Source organism: Sturnira hondurensis, unplaced genomic scaffold (genome assembly GCF_014824575.4).
Source record: "Sturnira hondurensis isolate 20B ecotype Veracruz unplaced genomic scaffold, ASM1482457v3 Scaffold0010600, whole genome shotgun sequence".
NCBI classification, from domain to species: Eukaryota; Metazoa; Chordata; class Mammalia; order Chiroptera; family Phyllostomidae; genus Sturnira; species Sturnira hondurensis.
Window position 1 is genome coordinate 1,589,373 of NW_028083231.1, and position 23,950 is coordinate 1,613,322.

The 23,950-nt window shown below is 39.2% G+C and overlaps 2 pseudogenes; one reads left to right on the forward strand and one right to left on the reverse strand.

Moving 5' to 3' along the window:
• Window positions 1-17,846: 17,846 nt before the first annotated feature.
• Window positions 17,847-17,956, forward strand: LOC118996054 (uncharacterized; annotated as a pseudogene).
• A 1,543-nt stretch (window positions 17,957-19,499) lies between these two features.
• Window positions 19,500-21,994, reverse strand: LOC118996029 (RAS guanyl-releasing protein 1-like; annotated as a pseudogene).
• Window positions 21,995-23,950: the final 1,956 nt, after the last annotated feature.

The window sequence follows — 23,950 nt, forward strand, 5'->3', positions numbered from 1 at the left end:
GAAAGAATGCCATCACAAAAGAAATGGAAGAATCCCCAGCAAATGAATTGGATGAAGAGGAGGTAAGTGAACACTCATACACAGAATTCAAAAGAATGGTTATGAGGGTGTCCAAGGAATTCAGGGACAACTGCAAGAAACTGACTGGGAACTACAATGGCATGAAAAAGGAAACAAAGCTATAAACACAAACCAGGAAGAAATGAAGAATGCAATATCTGAAATAAAATAATACACTAGAAGAAATTACAAACAGGCTAAATGAAGCAGAGGACTGAATTAGTGAGCTGAAAGAGAAGGTAGAAAGAAACATACAAGTAGAGGAGCAGCAAGAAAAAAGACTAAAAAAATATGAATATAGCTTAAGGGAACTGCAAGATAACATGAAACACAGCAACGATTGTCATAGGAATGCCAGAAGAAGAAGAAGAAGAAGAAGAAAAGGAAGAAGGGATAGAAACCCCATTTGAAAAAATGTGACAGAAAACTTTGCTAACCTAGAGAGGGTGAAAGCCACACAACGATAGGAAGCACAGAGGGTCCCAATCAAGATGAACTTAAAGAGGCCCACTCCAAAACACATCATAATATAAATGACAAATTTTAAAGACAAAGAGAGAATTTTAAAGGCAGCAAGGGACAAACAGGAAGTGAACTACAAGGGAAATCTGATAAGTCTAGCAGCTGATTTATCAACAGAAACACTACAAGCCAGAAGGGAATAGCAACAGATACTACAAGTAATGAAAAACAAATGTCCACAACCAAGACTGTTCTACCCAGTAAGGCTCTCAATTAAAATGAAAGGCCAAATAAGGAGCTTCCCAGACAAAACAAGCCTAAAAAAGTACATCTCCACTAAATAGGCATTGTAAGATGTGATAAATAGACTGCTTTAGCATGGTAAAGGAAAAGAATGAGAAAGTGAGGAACACAGGTACAAACGGGAAAAATCGCAATGAATAAGTAGTAGTATCAATAGTAGCCTTAAATGTAAATAGAACAAATGCTCCAATCAAAAGACACAGAATAGCTCAATGGATGAGAAAATATGACCTGCACATATACGGTCTACAAGAGACCAACTTCAGAACAAAAGTCTTACACAGACTGAAAGTGAAGGGCTGTAAACAAATATTCCTACCAAATGAAAAGGAAAAAAATGCCAGAGTAGCAATGCTCATATTATACAAAATAGACTTCAAAACAAAGTCCATAAATAGAGACACAGAAGAATAGTCCCTAATACTCAAGAAAGAATCTATCAAGAAGACACAAACATTGCAAACATATTGCACCCAATGTAGGAACACCCAAATGTATAAGGAAAATCTCAGAGGACTTCAAAAAAGAGATAGATATCAACACACTTATAGTAGGGCATTTCAACACCTTACTTTGAACGATGCATAGATCTTCCAAACAAAACAGCAACAAGGATATTGTGGAACTGAATGACTCAGTAGACCAATCTTTCATATATATGAGAAAATCTTTCATTGATATGGACACTGAACTGCGGAGTCTGTGTTGTGGCTGTGGTGAACAAATTCACATGGACTACAGAAGTCCTGTGGAGAAAAAGGGATGGCATGGCTGTGGGAGCGACTTTAATGCAAGTGTCCCCCCCCCCGCCCCCGGTGCCATGAACAAAAGTGAATAATGACCGAGACATGACAGATCTGCTTGGGGAGGAGAAGTGAGCTGTGGCCAGTTTCTCAGGGGAGACAAAGGCCAGCAGTGTCCAGTTTCTCCGAGGAGAAAAGGTCTTCCTCCACAGCCTTTTTTTTTTTTTGCAATTAAAATTTGTATATTTATTTACTTTTTATTTTTATTATTTTTTTAAATATAATTTTTATTAAATTCTTGTTCAAGTACAGGTTTCTGTCTTATAATCCCAACCCTGCCCGCCCCCCACAGCCTTTTATTGGGTTGTAATACACAGGAATACAGGGCGGCAAGGATCAAACAGTAGATAACATTTCACAGATATCTGAGGGCTTCAGAGTCTGAGTCAGTGCCTGTCAGGAAGAGAGTTGCAGAAACTTTGGCAGACACACTCATTTCCTCTCAGACCCTTATCATATGAATGAAAGCACTCTTAGCAGAGCAAATTTCACAGGTTTATCAGCAAGTCTTTGTGATGCTAGATTTTTCCCCAGGACACACTCTAGCAAGGCAAGGAGCTGCACCTCTCCCCAACAGGTATTCAGGCTTAATGGGATTAGAGCCAGGAAGCGCTTCTCCCAGAGAACATGGGGACTCCGGCTTTGACAAAGCTGGGGGAGGGGGCGAGAGTCCATTGCTCTTAGTTGCAGCCTCCCTCCCCCCCCCAGTCCTTCCATGAAGACCTCCCAAGTGATCAAGTCTGGCTTAGGTTGACCCCCGCTGTGAGGGGTCTTACCCATCACTGACTTCCGACCAAGCTTTGGGGGCAGGGAGAGGAACTGAAGCAGCATTTGCTACCAGAGACAAGCTTTGTCTCCTGTGGCTCACATTCCAAAGGTCGTCCCTTGCCCTTAGCCACAAGGGGTAGAGATACAATTCCTAAAACCAGGCAGAGCAGTCTACAACACATGGCCACTGTCTAAGTGAGAGAGAGGGCCCTGACCCCTGTCTGCACAGGCTTTTATTGCTTTCCTGGGTACATTACATCAAGGATGATCCTCATTTACTGTGCACAGGTTCACTGTAGGTGATTACCTTTTACAGATAACAAAGGAAAGAATGTTGCTAGTTACTTCAAAGAGAAGGATATTGCAGATCAAGGGGAAAGGTGGTTGAACTGGTTACACTTCAAACTTTGGAGATTTAGCACAGATTTTAGGAAGTTACTTTTAAGATATATAGTAAACATTTACTGCCTCATTTCAGGGTGAGGGAGTTTTAGCAAAAAGCAAGCCTCATAGCAGCATAGGTACAATGCAGACATGATTCCCTATAAAAAACAATAGGGGAGGGATTTAGAGGAACATATAAAGGATACATGGACAACAACCTAGGAGGGTGGAAATGGGAGGGAGGGGGGAGCACAGGGGTGGGATGGGATGGGAGTAATAGACAGAAAACTGTACTTGAAAAATAATTAAATAAAAAAATTGAAAAAAAAAAAAACCCAGATCCATGGGATCGGGTCTTATGTGTCAACTCACTCCCCACTAGTTTTCTGAGTCAAGGGCTGGGCTACATTCCCCACGTCACGTGGAATGGTTCCCTATATTTTATATATAAAATCTTTCATCCCAAAGAGGCAAAATGCAGTCTTTTCAAACTCACAGGGAAAATTTTCAAAGATGGACCACATGTTAGAACACAGAACAAGCTTCAACAAACTCAAGAAAATTAAAATCATATCCAACATTCTCTGAGACCATCAGGGCCTGAAACTAGAAACTGACCTCAAGGGAAAAACTCAGAACCATTCAAATTCATAGATTGAATAGCATGCTATTAAACAATGAATGGGTTAACAATGATATTAAGATGAAATAAAGTTCCTGGAAAAAATTTAAATGAACATGAAACAGTCCAATATCTATGGAACATAGTGAAGGCAGTCATAAGAGGGAAGTTCATAGCAATACAGGCCTACCTAAAAAAAGAGGACACATTACCCATAAAAAATGTAACCCTACCTCTTCAAGAACTGGAAGAACAACAACAAACAAAGCCCACAGTGAGTACAAGGAAGGAAATAACCAAGATCAGAGCAGAATTAAATGAAATACAGACCGAAAGAACAATTCAGCTCTGACTGGTGTGACTCAGTGGATTGAGCACTGGCCTGTGGACCGAAAGGTTGTCAGTTCAATTCCCAGTCAAGGCACATGCCTGGATTGTGGGATGTGTCCCCACAAGGGGGCCTGAGAGAGTCAGCCAATCACTGTTTCTTTCACACATCATCTTTCTCTCCCTGACTTTCTCCTTATTTTATCCTTTTTCTAAAACTAAATAAATAAAATATATAAAATATTAATTCAAGGGATTAATAAATCAAGGATCTGGTTCTTTGAAAAGATAAACAAAATGGACACACCTTTAAGCAGACTCATCAAGGGAAAAAGAGAGAGGACCCAAATATAAAAAAATTAGAAATGAAAGGGGAGATTACAACTGACACCACAGGAAAAAAAAGCGTTGTTCAAAATTACCATGAACAACTATATGACAAGAAATTTGAAAACCTGGGTGAAATGGACAAATTTCTAGAGACATATAGTCTTCCAAAACTTAATCAAGAAGCAGAAAGCCTGAACAGACCAATAACAGCTGGTGATATTCAAGCAATATTCAGAAAACTTCCAGCACACAAATGTCATGGACTGGATGGTTTCACAGGAGAATTTTACAAATCATTTAAGGAGAAACTATCCCCTATCCTTCTGAGACTATTCCAAAAAATTCAAGAAGAGGGAAGACACTCAAACTCTTTTTACAAAGCCAGCATCATCCTAATTCCAAAACCAGATAAAGACAACAAAGAAAGCATACTACAAGCCAATATCATTGATGAACATAGACACTAAAATCCTGAAGAAAATATTGGAAAACTCCATCCAGCAATGCATTAAAAAGATCATACACCATGATCTAGTGGGATTCATCCCAGGGATGCAAGAAAGGTACAGTATTAACAAATCAACAAATGTTCATTGCATGAACAAAATGAAAGACAAAAATCACATGATCATAGGAATAGATGCAAAAAAAGCATTTGATAGGGTACAGCACCCATTAATGACTAAAAAAAACACTCAGCAAAGTGGGAGTAGAAGGAGTATACCTCAACATAATAAAGACCATATATGAGAAACCTGAAGACAACATCATACTCAGAGGGCAAAATAAAAGTTGTACCACTACAACAAGACAAAGATGTCTGCTTTCACCACTTCTATTGAACATAGTGTTGGAAATTCTAGCCACAGTAATCGTATAAAAAAAAGAAATAAGAGGCATCCAAATTGAAAGGAGGAAGTAAAGGTGTCACTTTTGCAAATGACATCATAGTATATATAGACAAGCCTATAGACTCCATCAAAAAACTATTCTACATAATTAGTGAATTTGGCAAAACTGCAGGATACAAAGTCAATATTCAGAAATTGAAAGTAATTTTGTATGCCAGCAATGAAATATCAGAAACAGAAATCAGGGAAAACATTTCATTTGCTATTGCAATAAGAAAAATAAAATACTTAGGCATAAACCTTACCAAGGAGGGAAAAGAACTGTACTCAGAAAACTATACAACAATGAAGAAAGAAATTAAGGAAGATACTAATAAATGGAAGCATGTACTATGTTAATGGATTGGAAAAATTAATATCATCAAAATGTCCATACAACCCAAAGCAATTTATAGATTCAATGCAACCCCTATTAAAATATGAATGACATATTTCACAGATATAGGACAAACATTTCAGACAAAATCAGGGCATTCAGGGTGGTATAGCTGTAGACTAGAACAAACATTTCAAAAATTTATATGGAGCCCTACTGACATGGCTGAGTGGTTTGAGTGCCAGAATTCAAACCAAGGGGTTGCCAGTTTGATTCCCAGTGAAGGCACTTGCCTGGGTTGGGGACTGGGTGTCCAGAGGGTGGCATGCAAGAGGCAACCCCTCATTGATGTTTCTCTCTCTCTCTTTCTCCCTACCTTCCCCTTTGTCTAAAAATAATAAAATCTTTATAAAATTTATATAAAACCATAAATTACCTTTAACAGCCTCAGCAATTTTGAGAAAGAAGGACAAAGTAGGATTGATCACAATATCTGGTATCAAAATACATTCTAAGGCCAGTGTAGTAAAACCAGTCTGATATGCCATAAGAACAGAAACATAGAACAATGTAGCAGAAGAGAGAGCCCAGGAAAAAAGCCCATGGCTCTATGGTCAATTAATATTCTACAAAGGTGACAGGAGCATAAAATGAAGTAAAAATAGTCACTTCAAAAAATGGTGTTGGGAGATCTGGAAAGCTACATGAAAAAACATGAAACTCAACCACTAACTTACACCATACACCAAAATAAACTCAGGGTGGATAAAAGTCTTATATGTGTCATGAGACCATAAAAGTCCTAGGATTGAACATAGACAAGAAAATCTCAGGACTTCCGCCAAGATGGAGGCATAGGTGGAAACACTGTGCCTTCTCCCACAACCAAGTTTGAATACAACAAAGGTTTGGAGAAACAAAGACACAACCAAAGGACAGAAAATTGAATTATACGGAAGTCTGACTACATCTAACCGTTCAACGGGAATGGTGAGAGGGGCAGAGCCAGCAGCGAGCAGGGTCGGGCAGGACAGGGCCTCCAACCCAGGCGCGCAGGCAGACGAGAACCAGTTGGGGTGTGGGGCAGACCGCGGGCGCATATTCACGCACAGTGAGACAGACCACGCAGGCCCCAGGGGGCGAGGGCTGACGGCGGTGGCACACTCGCGTGCAGTGGGACGAAACGCGTGGTCCTGGTGACGGCAGCAACTGCGGCACCAGTGAGGGCCGTGGCGGCAGGCGGCGGACAAGACGCCATAGTCCCTCTTTGACCCCGCCCCCACATACAGCGTCACAACCCAGCGACTTAGTTGCCCTGCAATACCAGTGAGAGCCATTGTCCCTCTTTGACCCCACCCCCACATACAACGTCACAACCCAGCGACTTAGTTGCCCTGTTCTAGTGAACACTTTAGGGCTCTGATCCTGCTATGGAACAGGCACGAACAACCCGAAAGATGGCACAAGAAGAACTCAAAGTCCCAGAGCCAATAACTCTAAGCGACCGAGAAATTGCCAGCCTCTCAGAAGCACAATTCAGGACACTATTTATCAGGATGCTCACAGAACTGGTAGATTATAGTCACAAATTAGAGGAACAAAGTCACAAATTAGAGGAACATATGAAGGCTAAACTAATTGAAATGAAGGGAGATGCACAGGAAACCAATAGTGATGGAAAGGAAACGGGGACTCAAATCAATGGAATGGACCAGAAGGAAGAACAAAACATCCCACCAGAAAGGAATGAAGAAATGAGAATTCAAAAAAATGAGGAGAGGCTTAGGAACCTCCAGGACATCTTTAAACGTTCCAACATCCGAATTATAGGGGTACCAGAAGGGGGAAAGAAACAGCCACGAGTGGAAAACGTATTTGAACAAATAATAAAGGAGAACTTCCCCAGTCTGGCAAAGGAAATAGACTTCCAGGAAATCCAGGAAGCTCAGAGAGTGCCAAAGAAGTTGGACCCAAGAAGGAACACACCAAGGCACATCATAATTACATTAGCCAAGACCAAAATGAAGGAGAGAATCCTAGAAGCATCAAGGGATAAGGGGACAGTCACCTACAAAGGAGTACCCATCAGACTGTCAGCGGATTTCTCAAAAGAGACCTTACAGGCAAGAAGGGGCTGGAAAGAAGTATTCCAAGTCATGAAATCCAAAGACCTACAGCCAAGATTGCTTTATCCAGCAAAACTTTCATTTAGAATGGAAGGACAGATAAAGTGCTTCTCAGATAAGGTCAAGTTCAAGGAGTTCATCATCACCAAGCCCTTATTATATGAAATGCTAAAGGGACTTATATAAGAAAAAGAAGATGAAAAATATGAACAGTGAAAGGACAGCAAACACACAGTTATTAACAACCACACCTAAAACAAAAGCAAACCAAGAGGACAGCTAGATCAGGAGTGGAACCATAGAAATGAAGAACACATGGAGGGTTAGAAACAGGGGGGTGGGAAGGGGAGAAGGGGGGAGAAGGCACAGAAAGTAGTATAGATGGTAGGTAGAAAATAGATAGGGGGGAGGGCGAGAATAGTGGGGGAAATATAGAATCCAAAGAACCTGAGACACATGGTTATAAACTAAGGGGGGGAGAATGGTGCAGGAGGGAGGGTGCGGGTGGAGGGGAATGAAGGGGGGGGAATAGAACAACTGTAATGGTATAATCAATAAAATATATTTAAAAAAATAAAATAAAATATAATAAAAAGAAAATCTCAGCTATTCCATGCAGCAATAATTTCACCAATATGTTCCCTAGAGCAAGGAACATAAAGGAAAGAATAAAGAAATGGGACTTCTTTAAAATGAAAAGCTTCTACACATTGAAAGAAAACATCAGCAAAATGAAAAGGGAATCAACTATATGGGAAAGTACATTTGCCAATGATATCTCAGACAAGGGTCTCATCTCCAAAATATATAAAGAACACACATGAATCCACATAAAAAAGACACAAAATCTAATTTAAAAACAGCATTGAAATGAAAAGAGAACTGACCATATGGGAAAACATTATTTGCCAATGATACCTCAGACAAGGGTTGGAGCTCCAAAATACATAAAGAACTCACATGCCACCAGTCCAGGAAGACAAACAATCCAATTAAAAATTGGGCTAGAGACTTGAACAGGCACTCCTCCAAGGAAGACATACAAAGGGCCTAGAGACACATGAAAAGATACTCAGCATCACTCATCATCAGAGGAATGTAAATTAAAACCACAGTGAAATACAACTACACACTGGTGAGAATGGCCATCCTAAACAAATCAACAAAAAAACAAAACAAAACAAGTGTTGAAGAGGATGTGGAGAAAAGGGAATCCTAGTGCACTGTTGGGGGGATTACAGACTGGTACAGCCACTATGGAAAACAGTATGGAATTTCCTCAGAAAACTAAAAATGAAACTTCCTTTTGACTAAGCAATTCTGCTGCTGGGATTATTTCCTAAGAACACTGATACACCAGTCCAAAAGAACATATGCACCCCAATGTTCATAGCATCACAATTTACAATAGTCAAGTGCTGGAAGCAATGTAAGTGCCCATCAGTAAATGAGCGGATCAAAAACCATGGTACATTTACATGATGAGCAGAAAGAAAGGAATAGCTCTTACCCTTTGCAACACCATGGATCAAACTGGAGAGCATTATTCTAAGTGAAATTAGCCAGGCGGTGAAAGACAAATACCATATGATTTCACCTATAAGTGGAACCTAATCAACAAAACAAACAAGCAAGCAAAATATAACCAGATACATTGAAATTAAGAACTAACTGACAGTAATCAGAATGGAGTTGGGGGGAATAATTGGGGGGAAAGTATGAAGGGGTTTCAGGAACATGTATAAATGACACATGGGATACATGGACAAAACCAAAGGGTGGTAGGATCAAGGGTGGGAAGTGGGGATGGCTGGGGTTCGGGGTTGGGGGGAGTGGGAAATGTAATGGACACAACTGTACTTGAACAAGAAAAAATGTGAAAAAAGAATGTGAACAAAGTAATAACAGAAACTGTTACTAAAGAGGTGATGATCACAACAAAAATAAAGAATTACGTTCACCAGCAGAGAAGCAAAACCTCCCCTGAGTGTTAATTCTGAAAGAGAAATTGACACCAAGAAAATGGGCTGTTTTGCATTAGGAGGAACAAGAGCTTGCCGCCCCCCACTTGATGGCCACTTGTGCATTGATGTAGCTACCTAGCCAAAGGGCCAGAAAAGGTGCACAAAGAGCCCTTCATCTAGCCTAATGTCTCTTTAATTGTTTGCTAATGCAGTGGAACTAATCCAAATTCAATGGGCACTTAAGAGGTAGCTTCTGAAAAGAACATAAAGTAGCACTGCTATGTTACCATCTCCTCGGTCTAGGAATCCAGATTTTCTCTGACTTTAGCATCACTCTTTAATATTTTAAGTCTCTCAATTTGGGTGAACATTGGGGCAGATCCTAAATGCCAAACAGCAGGGTTTAATGAAATCCAGGAGCTCAGTGCACAAAAAAATCATATTAACAGATATTTGTAGATATTTACATAATCACTGTGGCTAACAAGATTAACTGGAATTATTTGTTACTGTTTTTACCTCCTTTTGTATTTCTGCATAATATAATTGTGGCAATGACAGTGTATATCAACTACCTCTCCAGGAAACATATACCTTATGACAAAACTTCCTAATAAACACTCAGCATTACTAATGAAGAACTCAGTAACATACCTGAACAACAACAAAAAGTCAAAAAAATGGACGAAAGACCTAAACAGACAAACACTTATCTAAGGGGGACGTAGAGAGGGTACAAAGATGTATGAAAGGGTGCTCAACATCAGTAGCCATCAGAAAGATGGAAATTAAAACTACAATGAGATACTACTTCACATAGGTCAGAGTGGCTATCATAAACAAATTGAGGATTGAATGTGGGAGGTGGGGTGGGTAGGGTGGGGGAAAGTCATAGGGGGAATATGGGGACCACTGGAATTGCACAACAATAAAAAAGGGGAAAAAAGAAACATCGATGTGTGAATAAAACATCAATCACACCCCCAAGCGGGGATCTTGTCTGCTGTCTAGTCATGTGCCCTGACTGGGAATTGAACTGGTAACCTTTTAGTTTTCAGGACAATGCTCAAGTCACTGAGCAACACGAGTCAGGGTTACATATATAATTTTAAACAATCTAGTCAGGAATAACATAGAAAGAGGTGAAATTAATTTTAATACTACATTTAATTTAAAGCAATATATTTGAAATATATTCACATGTAGTCAATACAAAATTATTAAGATAATTTGATATTTATTTTCTTCATCTTATATACTGAAAAACTGGCATGTATTTTATACTTACAGCACATCTCAATTTATATGCTAAAATTTCAGTGCATAAAATCAAAGGAGTTTCACCAAAAGATGAAAACTTAACAGAAAAATATGTTACACTGCTTGAACTTTTAAAATTAACTAAAATTAAAATCCCTAAAATAAAATAAAAATTTATTTTTTCAGTTGCATTAGCCACATTTCAAGTAATTGATAGCCACAGTAGTTACCAGTGGCTATCAAGTGGCTACCATCAGAGATCTAGAAGATTTGCATCATGTTGGTCAATGTGGCTCTAGTGGTATGGTGCTTATAGTTGCAAACAAAGTATAAATGTTATCTGGAAGACAGGTACATGTGAAATATTTATCAACTATTAATATAATCACTTAAATTGAATTACAAATACTCTTCTCAAAAATATATTTCCTGGACTAAATTTTCCAGGACTTTAAATGCTGACATTTATCTTTTACAATTCCCCTTTGTAAAATCTCCAAAATTGTAAAATATCTAAAAGATCCAAACTGTAGTGGTAAACTTATACCACAAGAGGACCTGCAAAGACAAGTTTGCTCAAATTTCAGCTATGCTAATGTTATTAAAGTGAAGTGTAGTTAAGAAAACCTGTCATTGTTAATATTAATATTCTCACATCTGCCTTTTTTAAATTTAAAAAGGTAATCCATTTTAATATAACTTTAAAATAACACATGGTATAGGGGCTATAAATACTAACCTGAAACTACAAAACTATCATTTCAACAGGAATTAGGAAATAGTATATGTGTTTAAGAACATGGGTGTGAAGTCATACAGGCCACACTAGAGTTCTGGTTTGCCTCCACACCAGCATTATAGTGCCCACATTCTATAATTTTCTGAGAGTTAAATGAGGTAGCATATAAAGTTCTTATATTGGTGTACATAGCAAGTACTCAAATATGCTATTTATTATTATGGTTATTAGTTTTCACCAGGTCTTAATCCTCTAAGGATTTAGAACATTTCTTTGGTGGAGGAGGAAGATTGCTTTAAGCCTACCATGCTTTGTAATATTGCTTCTGTATAAGTAGTTACAGGAAGACTTACATATAGTAGTATATCAAAACAGGAAATAACCGTGTTATGTGTGTAACAGATCCAGTTCTGCCTGGCTCCTGCCCACACTTCCTCTTCCCAGACTTAGACTGGAATCAAATTCCTTGACTCTTTCCAAGTACCTGTTTCTGTCATAGGACCAACTCCCCTGGCTACTAACTGTAGACTTCATGCTCTCATATCTACCAGACCTACACTCTTTTGAAGTTAGACCCTTGATATCATTTTCCCAGCTGTGAACTTGACCTTACTTCTTGGCTTTCCACTTGAATCTGCTTTAGATGAACAACTTTGCCTGTTTGATCTGGCATCTTCCTACTGAACCTTATCTCCTTCAGCAATACTCCCACTCCTCATCTATGAACAAGAATTTGCCATGAAAGAACAGAAGAGCTCTGAGTACAGAATGTCCATTGAATCACTTTAAGTCAGTTACAAAGGTATTTAGTTAACTGAATAATAACATGTGTCTTCAAAATTTGTCATGTGTGCATTTGGATTTGAAATAATCTATATAATGTATACTATTTAATGTAAACATGTACATATTTACAATAATATTATCTCCTCTATAGCAATATCCCATATTTTTAATTGTAGTTATAGGGAAGACAGCTAGTATCATTCCCTGTGACTTTAAGTGACTCTCCCATTGTCACAAAGCTGTTATGTGGAGGTCCAAGACTATAATCCAAACTTTATTTATTTATTTAATATGTTTTATTAGATTATGACATTACAGTTTTTCTATTCCCCCCTTCATTCCCCTCCACCCTGCCCACCCACTCCCCCCATTCCCCCCTTTAGTTCATTTGCATGTGTCACAAGTTCTTTCTTTTATTTATTTTTTATTTTTTTTCCAATTTTTTAATTTAATTTTTTCAAGTACAGTTTTCTGTCTATTACTCCCATCCCATCTCACCCCCCGTGCTCCCCCCTCCCTCCCATTTCCACCCTTCTCAGTTGTTGTCCATGTATCCTTTATATATATTCCTCTAAATCCCTCCCCTATTTTCCCTGAAATTTCCACCCCTCTCCCCTCTGGTCACCGTCAGCCTGTTCTCTATTTCAGTGTCTTTGGTTATATTTTGCTTGCTTGTTTGTTTTGTTGTTTAGCTTCCTGTTAGAGGTGAGATCATATGGTATTTGTCCTTCAACACCTGGCTTATTTCACTCAGCATAATGCTTTCCAGTTCCATCCATGTTGTTGCAAAAGGTAGGAGCTCCTTCTTTCTTTCTGCAGCATAAAATTCCATTGTGTATATGTACCATAGTTTTTTGATCCATTCATTTACTGACGGGCACCTAGGTTGCTTCCAACTCTTGGCTATTGTAAATTGTGCTGCTATGAACATTGGGGTGCATAGGTTCTTTGGGATTGGTGTTTTAGGGTTCTTAGGATACAATCCCAGCAGTGGAATTGCTGGGTCAAAAGGCAAGTCCAATTTTAGTTTTCTGAGAAAATTCCATACTGTTTTCCATAATGGTTGTACCAGTCTGCAATCCCACCAACAGTGGACCAGAGTCCCCTTTTCCCCACACCCTCTCCAACATTTGTTGTTTATTGCTTTGTTTATGATAGCCATTCTCACCGATGTAAAGTGGTATCTCATTGTGCTTTTAATTTGCATCTCTCTGATAGCAAGCGATATTAGATTCTATATTTCCCATACTATTCTTGTCCTCCCCCCTGTCTATTTTCTACTTACCATCTATGCTACTTATTTTCTGTACCTTCTCCCCCTTCTCCTCCTCCCACTCCCCTGTTGCTAACCCTCCATGTGATCTCCATTTCTATGGTTCTGCTTGATCTAGCTGTCCTCTTAGTTTGCTTTTGCTTTAGGTGTGGTTGTTAGTAACTGTGAGTTTGCTGTCCTTTCACTGTTCATATATTTTATCTTCTTTTCCTTAGATAAGTCTCTTTAACATTTCATGTAATAAGGGCTTGGTGATGATGAACTCCTTGAACTTGACCTTATCTGAGAAGCACTTTATTTGCCCTTCAATTCTAAATGAAAGCTTTGCTGGATAGAGCAATCTTGGATGTAGGTCTTTGGATTTCATGACTTGGAATACTTCTTTTCAGCCCCTTCTTGCCTGGAAGGTCTCTTTTGAGAAATCAGCTGACAGTCTGATGGGAACTCCTTTATGACTTCAAATCTTGTACTCATTCCCTTAAACCAGAATATTTCCATCATCCCTCCTCTTCCCATGCCAAAAAATGACATGGGTGAGTTGGATAACTCCAAAAGTCTTTAAGCTTTGTGCCTCTAGGTCCAGAGGTCAGGGACTAAGACCTCTTAGTCCTGGGAGCAATGATAGAAATCAAATTTTCCCTGGTTTTGATTTTTATATAAATGGAATAATTCTATCCACATTTATTATTCTGTGATTGGTTTGTTTCATGTAATATTGGATTTTTGAAATTCATCCATATTTATGCATGTGGCTGAAGTTTATTCATTTTCACTATTGCAAAGTATTCCATGGTGTGAAACTACTACAATATTGTCATTCAGTTAATTGTTGGTGGACGTTTCAAGAAATGCTGCTGGAAACAATTTTGTACATGTCTTCTAGTACCTAGGTGCAAAAGTTTCTCTCAGGTGTGTTGACACTGATAGGCATTAGGTCCATATAAGTATTTGGGTATAGGTTGACATTCATTCTCGTTGGTCTGAACCCATAACTCACTTGTTGTTAAAGAGTTTTAATATTACCTCCAAATATATCTAGGAGTAGAGTTGTTGGATAACAGAATATGTGAATATTTTACTAGGTAAAGTTAAGCTGTTTTCTAAAGTGATTATAGCAATTCTATAATTGCTATCACTAGTTGGTCATATGCAAACTCTTGTCACCAGTTTATGAGAATTCCATTTGTTGCACCTAGGCATCACCTCAGTATCAGCAAAAAGTTTATTTTTGGTCATTCTGATAGAAGAAGAATGGTATGTCATTGTAATTTTAATTTGCATTACCCTGGTTACTAATGTCATTGAAGGTTTTCTACTGGCTATTCTCTTTTCCACTTCTGTGAAATGGGTGTACATGTCTTTTGCCTATTTTTCCTACAGATTTGTAGAAGTTTATTAAATTTCTGGATACTAATCCTTTGTTAGTTATATTTATAGGGACTATAATATCTTCTCCTATTTGGTTTTACCAATCACTTTACAGTATAGTTTTTGTTTTTTTGGCCATACATTTTTAATTTAAAAGTTGTCAAATTTATTAATCTTTTCTTTCATGGTTTGAGCTTTTATACTTAATGTCTTATTTAATAAATCTTTCCTCATCCAAAATTCATAAATGTATTTTTCTATGTTTATCTACATGTTTTAAAGTTAAGCCTTTACATTTAAGTTCCTGAAGCATCTGAAACACTCACTGAGTTTCTTGTTCTTGTAGCACAGAAGTGGCAGGAAGACACCTGTGTGACTCAGAAGCTTCAGAAACTCAAGATTTTTAGGTAATAATAGGTATTTCAAGGGATGTGTGCTTGCTACAGAGCCAGATTTCATATCCCTCTTTTGCCTTGGCATTTTAGAAGATCCTTGGAATGTAAGATATAACCACGAGGAAATAGGAGAACCTCAAACTGTTTGAAACTATGTTTTTGCCATCTAGTGAAATGAAGCTAAAATAAAAATTAATGTGCACTGTAGAAAAACAAAGAAAGTGATATTTCTTGTGCATTGACATTGTGGACCGAGATTCATACTTGATATATAATTATGAATAATGTCAGTTATCAGTTAATAATAACAGTCTACTTGTGGTGGTTGTAGAATAGAGAGCATTAGAAGGAAGACAGAGACAGATGGGGGAAGAGAAAGGGATAGAGGTGTGTGTATATATTGTATAAATCTTTTCTAAAAATTAGAATAGTAGTTTTCTCTAGGGAAACATGCATCCTACTAGAAATATATGATACTGTTTCCCTACAGCTTTCCCCTTCATTTTTTCTTGAACTCTTTCTAATGAAGATTTTGTGTGGAAAAAAAGCCAGCATTTAAGAGGGCTTACAGGCAATAAGAAGCATAATATATTGATGCTCTTCAAATAATTCAATATGGTATGGGGGCAAGGGAATCAAATGAAAACCAGGCATTCAGACTGGTTAAAGGCAAGAAATTTTCAAGAGATGTACATACACAGAGCAACTTCAAATGATTCAATGTGACTTGAGTGTAGTACGTGGGGGAGTTTTTTTGGGAGGAAGGGGAGTAATCTGTGTTTGGTTTCCCATTGCTCTCTTGATGGTCAGAATGACTCCTAATTTTGCTTTTTCCATCAGCAGGATGATCTTGGGGCAAGGGGTGGAGCATGTTTAGAGGACAAAGGCCATTCGGTCTTTTGTGCTGACAGTCCAGAAGGACAGATCTGTGGAGCAAGCAGAAGGCTAAGAGCTGGGAATAAGTATCCAAGATGGGAACTCTGTGAAGAGTTTAACTTTTTTGGAATGCTTTTCTTCTGTGCCATGGGAATAGTCATATGAAGAGTATATATGACTTTAAATCTTTCCCTGGCTGCTGTGGCTAAGTGGATTGAGCACTGGCCTGAGAACCAAAGGGTCATTGGTTTGATTCCCAGCCAGGACACACGCCTGGGTTGTGGGCCAGGTCCCCAGTAGAGGGCACGTGAGAGGCAACCACACACTGATATATCTCTCCCTCTCCTTCTCTCTTCTTTCCCCTTTCTACAAATAAATAGATAAATAAAATATTTAAATAAGAATATAGATATTTTCCCTGCTTTGTTGAAATCTCTTTACTTACAACAGCATAGTAAAACCTCACCTGCTATCAGCTTGAGTGGTGGAGGTATGTGAACAAAGTTTCACAAGGAGGTTTGTCTTGCCCCACATTGACCCTGCTGCTTATGCCCACCTGCAGGGACAAACATGCTATGTTGTAGGCAACTGTGTTCAATTGTTTCTGGAGGGGAGTGGCATCCAGGAAAGGTGGCTTATGGCTGAAATGAGAACAGCCAGGAGCATCTGAGAGGTGGAGGGCTTAGGAGCCCAGGTAAGATAATCCCTTACTCAGTAGTATATTCTAGAAGGTGATCCCTGCAGTAGAAGGTGTCACATGCATGCATGCTTGACACAAATTACCTTTTATTTTCCCAGAAAACCTACATGATAGGTATTATTCTTCCCAATTTATGTATTAGAAAATAACAAAATCTTTCTTTAAGTATATTTTATTGAGTATGCTACTACAGTTGTCTGAATTGTTCCCTCCTGTCACCCTCTGCCTGGTATCCTTCTTATCTTTAGCAATCCCTCTCTTAGTTCTGACACATTATTTTAACAACAGAAAAATAATTTCTTATCTAATGCTGTAAATAATAATAATAGTAATTATTCTTTGTGTCCCTACTGTATGCAAGGCCCTGTGGAATTTTCTTTATCATTATCTATTATTATTATTATTATTATTATTACATTTTTAATTAAAAGATTGCTACAAAGAAATATTTTTCCAAAATTTACAGATAAAAACTGGAGACTCAGAGAGTAAATAATATACTCAGGGTCATGGAGTTATCCCTTAGCTAAAACTGGGACTAGAATCCAGGATTGCAGAGCTCAGAGATATACTGATCCCTTTGATATATCATAGAGACAATTAGGAATGAGCTTCCTTCTTTCTCCTCTCTTGACTTTTCTACACTTAACTATATTTTTATCTTCTGATTTCTTTATTATTATTCTTATTTCAATTGTTCGAGTACAGTTCTGCCTTTTACTCTCATCCAAGCTCACCCACCCATTTCCCCCCACCTCCCTCCTGTTTCCACCCCCTACACTTGTTGTCCATATGTCCTTTATACTTATTCCTGCAAACCGTTCCCATTTTCCCCTGAAATGCCCTCCTCTCTCTCCTCTGGTCACTATCAGCCCTTTCTCTATATCAGTGTCTTGGTTATAATTTGCTTGTTTGTTTTGTTGTTGAGGTTCCTGTTAAAGGTGAGATCACATGGTATTTGCCTTTCACTGACTGGCTTATTTCACTTAGCATAATGCTTTCCAGTTTCACCTATGCTGTAGCAAAGGGTAGGAGCTCCTTCTTTCTTTCTGCTGCATAGAATTCCGTTGTGTAGCTTTGCGCAGTGGCAGTATCGTAGCCAATGAGGTTTATCCAAGGTGTAATTATTGCTAATAGAATTCCATTGTGTAAATGTACCATAGTTTTTTGATCTATTCATTTACCGATGGGCACCTAGGCTGCTTCCAGCCCTTGGCTATTATAAATTGTGCTGCTATGAACATTGGGGTGCATAGGTTCTTTTGGATTGGTGTTTCAGGGTTCTTAGGATATAGTCCTAGTATTGGAATTGCTGGGTCAAAAGGCAGATCCATTTTTAGTTTTCTGAGAAAATCCCATACTGTTTTTTGCAGTGGTTGTACCAGTCTGCAATCACACCAACAGTGCATTAGTGTTCCCTTTTCTCCAAATCCTCTCCAACACTTGTTTGTTGGTAAGACTATTCTTTAAAACACACTGAAAGCTAGTCACTAACTTTGTCAATAAAGCTCAGTACAAGGAGATATGCAAATTGGAACCAGTCTTTAATCAAAGAAACTTCTGAAATAACCTGAATTCTCCAAGGAAGCTACACTGTATATATGTGCTTTGTATTCTAATTAAGATTTGGTGTTGTTGGCTTTAGGTTTGGAACTTCTAATTGTTGGTATTGTATTCTTGGCACATTGTTCAACTTGTTTATTAATTTTAAGTCAGTTTGGTACCAGGTTTTCCAAGCATGGAAGGTAAGTCCTCTCCCTCATCCCCTTACAGAAAAAGAAAATGATCATATGAAATTTTTAGAGACATAGGGTCTGACAAAGGAGTTTATAAATAGTTGCCTCAACAACTAAACTAGCTCATCTATCATTAACCTTCATTGATAGATAACCCGTAGGCCTCTTACTTAAGATTTTGCCAAGCAATATAATTTACATTGTGAGCAATTCTTCACCTTATAGCAAACTGAACTTCATACTTGTGAATTTCTGTAAATGACTGAAAGTTGTTTAATTCACTTCCACATTTTAAGGAGGAAAAATTCCAAGTCACACGCATGGTTGATATTATATATACATAGTAAATATACATATGTATACTCTGTCAGCTGTTATTGAAGGCTCTGATCCAATTAGCTTATTTCTAAGTAATATTAATAGTGAAGGCAGTATAAGCACAAATTCAGCTCAAATATAGTTACAATACTTTAAAAAAGGTAAAGATGATACATAAAGACCTAAACAGACTCTGTTTAAAAACAACAGCCATAGAGTCCTAATTCTGTCCACTATAGATTATATGAAGACAAACATGTTTGCGTTGTGTTTAATTTAACTAAGTAGCCAGTTTTTGGTAATAAGGTATTGGCAATGTTTTCAGGTAATTTGGTTACTTATTTTATTATGACTGTGAGACTAAAACTATGAATTGATCTGTGACTGGACAATGTCATGTTGTTTAGCAGGCCCCCCACAATTTGTGCCTACATCTCTAGAAGTTCATTTCCAGGTAGACGTCCTTAGGTGTATGAGTGTAGTGAGGAAGGAGTGGGGAAAGACTAACTGATTAGATTTGAGGTAGAGAATTGGGAACCAGATTAATAAAGAATGCTGCCATGTAGAGGAGGTTAATGTAATATTATAAGCAAGCTTTGGATGGAATAAAGTAAATCCCTCAGTTCAAAGAAAAGTACCCCTTTTAAAAGCTGGTCACTCCAAGGTTCCCTGGTGTTTCTGGTAATCAACTTGTGAAATGAGGTCTCTGATACACCCATCCACAGATTGTCCTTCTTGGGTTTCTGGGCTAAGGACAGTTACTTTGTTCCATCCTAGCTAAAACATGATTGCTTTTTGCAAGTCGGAGGCCTTCTATTTTCTTTTGTGCATATTTCAGTTGGATCTTTACAGCATCATTATCTGCTTTCAGTGCATTTATTTCCTGTTCCAGCTCTTGATAGGTTGGGAGTCTGAGGTGATGGAGCTCCTCCTTTGATTTTATGAGGGGGTGTTTATTCTCCCAATTGACTGAGGCCCGCTTATGGACCAAGACTGGGCTGGGACAGGGAGATGTTGGACTGGAAAGCACACACAGAGTGTCTTGGGCTGTCTTCCCTGTCTTCCATGGGGAAGACAGTGGAAAAGGACCAGAAGGCCCCTTACTGCCAATCCAGGGCAGTAATTCCATCTACGTGGCCTTGTAGGTCACAGTCCTCTTCAGCCAAACAGAGATCTTCTATGAGAACACCCCCTTGAGCATGATGGTCTGATCCTTACTTTCTTCACCTTGTTCCACAGCTTCCGAATTAGGGAATGTGTAAGGTCCTTCCTTGGGTGCATGGAGCAGATCTTTGGATCCCAGTGAACAAAGGTTAAATGTTGGCCCCACAGAGGTGCTGTTCTCTGTGGAAGCTACTGAGTTCTCGGCATGCTTCTTGAACTTGAACACAACCAGATCTTTGTATTGTTTGTGACAGTTCATCCCGTAGTCTTTACATCAATATCCTTGTTTGATCACTCCCCAGAGAAATCGAGAACAGCTGTCACAGAAAGTAGGCTTCAGGTAGGTTGTCCCCTGGAAGTTGTGAGGAGAGTCCAGGCCCAGCTTGGAGTAGATTGAGCTGGCTCTCATGAAATAGGGTGTGATCTCATTCCTGCTGATGAGGCAGGCAATCCCTGTCTTTGTCCATAACACAGGAAGAAAATGGAAAACTCACAACAATTTTTTCAAATTCTTCCTGAGAAATGTATTCATTTTGGTTGTGATCATAGTTCTTGAAGATAGAATTCACCATCCTCTGGGCATGTTTGCTTATAGTCTTTGGGTCAGATTTGGGAGATACTTCAAAGTCCCAGTCCACTACTACTGGTGGCTTTGAAGGTGTTAGTGGTGGGTCTATGTGGTTCCTTGGCTTCCAGGCATCAGAAAGCTCGTAGATTTTATCCTCAGTGTAGTAGAGATCTAGGGATAACGTCAGCAGGTGCACCAAGTCCTTGTTGGCCTCCAAAGGCAAGGCCACCTCTTGCAGCTGGACCAGTTCATTGATATGATTGTAAAGAGCCAGCAGCTTGTGGACATTCACCTTCCCATCCTCCAGGTAGTTAGGCATGGCTTCATACAGGAAGATGAGGTCCTTGAGGTGCACCCCCAGGATGGGGATCTTGAAGTGGATACACTCCCTGTAGGCTTGCCGGTAGTTGTCATAGTTTCTGCAGGAGGACAGCAGCTCAGTCATCTAACCCAGGACCTTATTGATTTCATATGGGATGTGTGAACTTGTATCCTTGGATACAAGGATACTTGTATCCTGGAGATTGAGCTGTGACATAGGCTTCCTATCACAGCCATCGAAGTATTGAAATTCTGTAGTTGGTGGAGCTCCTGAGCCAACTGGATGAACTTGATGAAGACTTCAGCTCATAGCTGCAGGGTGGGGCAGCTGAGCACCATCAGCTGCACTCACTACGAGATGCCATTGCACAGGGCTAAAACACTCCATGGTGGGGTTCTCCTTCATACAACTGTTCACCAGGTAATTCTGATAGTCAGAGAAGGATATTCTCCAGAAGGACTTGAACTCAAGGTAGGTGAGGTGCTCTGACAGCTCTTCCGGTTCCAGATAGTCAAAGAGCAGGGAGACTTTCCATTTTTTGGTGTTCGACTTTATTCTTTGATTAAGTTTCCTAGACCAGTTATGGGCATTAATTTGAGTTGTGTTGATCAGGCTGCAGTGTAGCTCCCCCCCCCTTAGCTTTCACCAGTTCCTGAAACTCCTCCATAATATCTGTCAAGTTGGCATCCATCTTAAACATGAGACAGAACTCTGTTATCCAATACCTCACAAAATAGCAAATCTTCAGGCAAAGCCCTGGTGAATTTTTTGCCAAGGCCTCCTTATACAGGGCAATTACTTTCCAGAGCAGCTCGGCAGAGGAAATGATAATTCAATGCATGGTCAGCATGACATGCAACAGCTGGTTACTTCAACACAGGTTTCCATCTGCATCAAAGGACTGAATGCAGCTATAGATGAGATCGTCCAGGCTGGATCCTTTGGCCAAATGTCCCAGAGACACCATCGTTCGGAATTTGGGTGATCTGGGCTGGGCTGGGATGGGAGGGGATGGGGCTACTGGCTGTCTGCCTCTAGTTTTACTTCAGGGGCAGTTCTGCAGCCATGGAAACGTTTCTGAGGAGCCTCTCTCTCCTTGCACAGGGTACCCATGGCCATGGCCACACTGGTGAGCCGCTTCACCTAGCACAGCTAGACGGGCTCAGTGGGGCATATCGCATCACCACCTCCACTGCCCCTGCTGCCTCCAGCGTGTCCCTTTGCCCGGGGCCTCTCCGCCTCCAGGCTGCTCACCCAGTGCTCTCCAGTTTCCTTAGGGTTTCATCCTCTATGCTAATTTCATCTTTCCTCAGATGAATTTATTCCATTCCGTGGGTCTTACTTTCACACCTAAATTAGACTTTCTTTAGGAGATTCAGAACTGTTGGCTATTAAAATTGCTCTAAAGCCTAGTTTAAAAAGAACCCTCATCTGCGGAACCTTCTTATTCTCCCAGCTTGATGTACTTTCTCATTTTTTGAACCTCCACAGGACTTTTCCCCACCTCTTAGCTAATACTCTTTACATCAAACTTCGTTTGGTAGCTGTTTGTGTGCTTGCCTTATTCCTTCTAATAGATTGTAAGTTCCTTGAAAGCCAGAACTTTGTCTCTTTTATCATTGCATTTTTTAGAATTGAATACAGTGCCATGTCCATGATAAGGGGTCAATACTCATTGAATGTAACAACTATTTTCACAAAAAGATAAACTCTGATTCCATCTTCTAAAATTCCCCCAAGTTGAGGCCTTTTTTGAGCCATGTACCACTATTAGACAGTGACAGGACTCTTCTAATGAAACTGCTACAGATTGAGGGTTGCAGTTGGATTTCTGCAGTGGATGCTATGAAACACTCTTCCTCAGTTTGGGCAGAGCAAATCTACAAACTCTTGAAACTATTTCCAAATTTGCATTAAAGGAGATTCAGTTCCAAAAGAGGCCAGCCTGACTCAGGCAGGCAGGCTTTTCATATATATGGTAGACACTGAGTTCTGAGCCACAGGTCTGGGTCCAAACAGCAGCAGCCAGAGGGATACCATGCCACTATCAGGGAAACCTCTAATAATATCTATCTTGCTTGTTGCTTGCCTACCTGCAGGACCCATGCTAACCTGCACATATATCCCTCTGCTCTCTACCCAAACACATGGCTATTGGCCTATTACCCCAAACACTGGCCTGTCTGCTGGCACTAACAAAGCTCTCATCACTCCTTAAAATATAGGTTGATAGTTACTTGTCTTCCAATACAAAAACCTTATAATTCTTGCTTTTCTTGTTACTACTCTTTACTTGTTATTTTGTGTGAATATAACATGTTTAATTTTAACATTTATTTACTTAATACCTACTCAATATGTATGTCTTGACCTAGATTATTTATATTGCACTGTAAATTCCTAGAGGATAGGGATGAATGTGCTTAGCTCAACTTGATGAATTCCTATCTCAGCATCATTTGAAATCTGCTTAACGAGTAAAAATATCTCTGATGATAATTTAACACAATTTGTTGGTCTTGGATCTGAATATATCAGTCTTTAAAATCTATTTATTAGCAGTTGATGTATTAGCAGTACAAATATAGCCTATGTTCTCATGATCTCAATAAAATTGGTATGACTTTGAAACAATAACTAATAGACATCTTTTATCATACTGAAAACTTAGAATGTGATGAGGGTGGTATACTTAGTCAAAAATAGATAACTGCAATGTAACAAGACAGAATATATGTGTCTTCATGATGGCAGTGGCAACATGCTCTCTCAAAGGAAGCAGGGGTTATGTCTGGCAGGTTTTAGGAAAAGACTTGGAGGACTTTAGATAAGATAAAATCAGTTTTTTGATTTAGATTAGGGTTCTCTTGGCTGACCTATGGAAGATGAATCAGAAGACAAGAATTAAAATAGGCGATACCAGTGAGAAAAACAATTTAAAAAGCAACCCCTGATATCTGACCTAATACAACCTGTTGGACATAAACAATCTCACAGAACATCAACATGAGGGAATGTTATTCTGAGAACATAATAAAGTGAAGTAAAACAAGTTTACTTCATAATTTT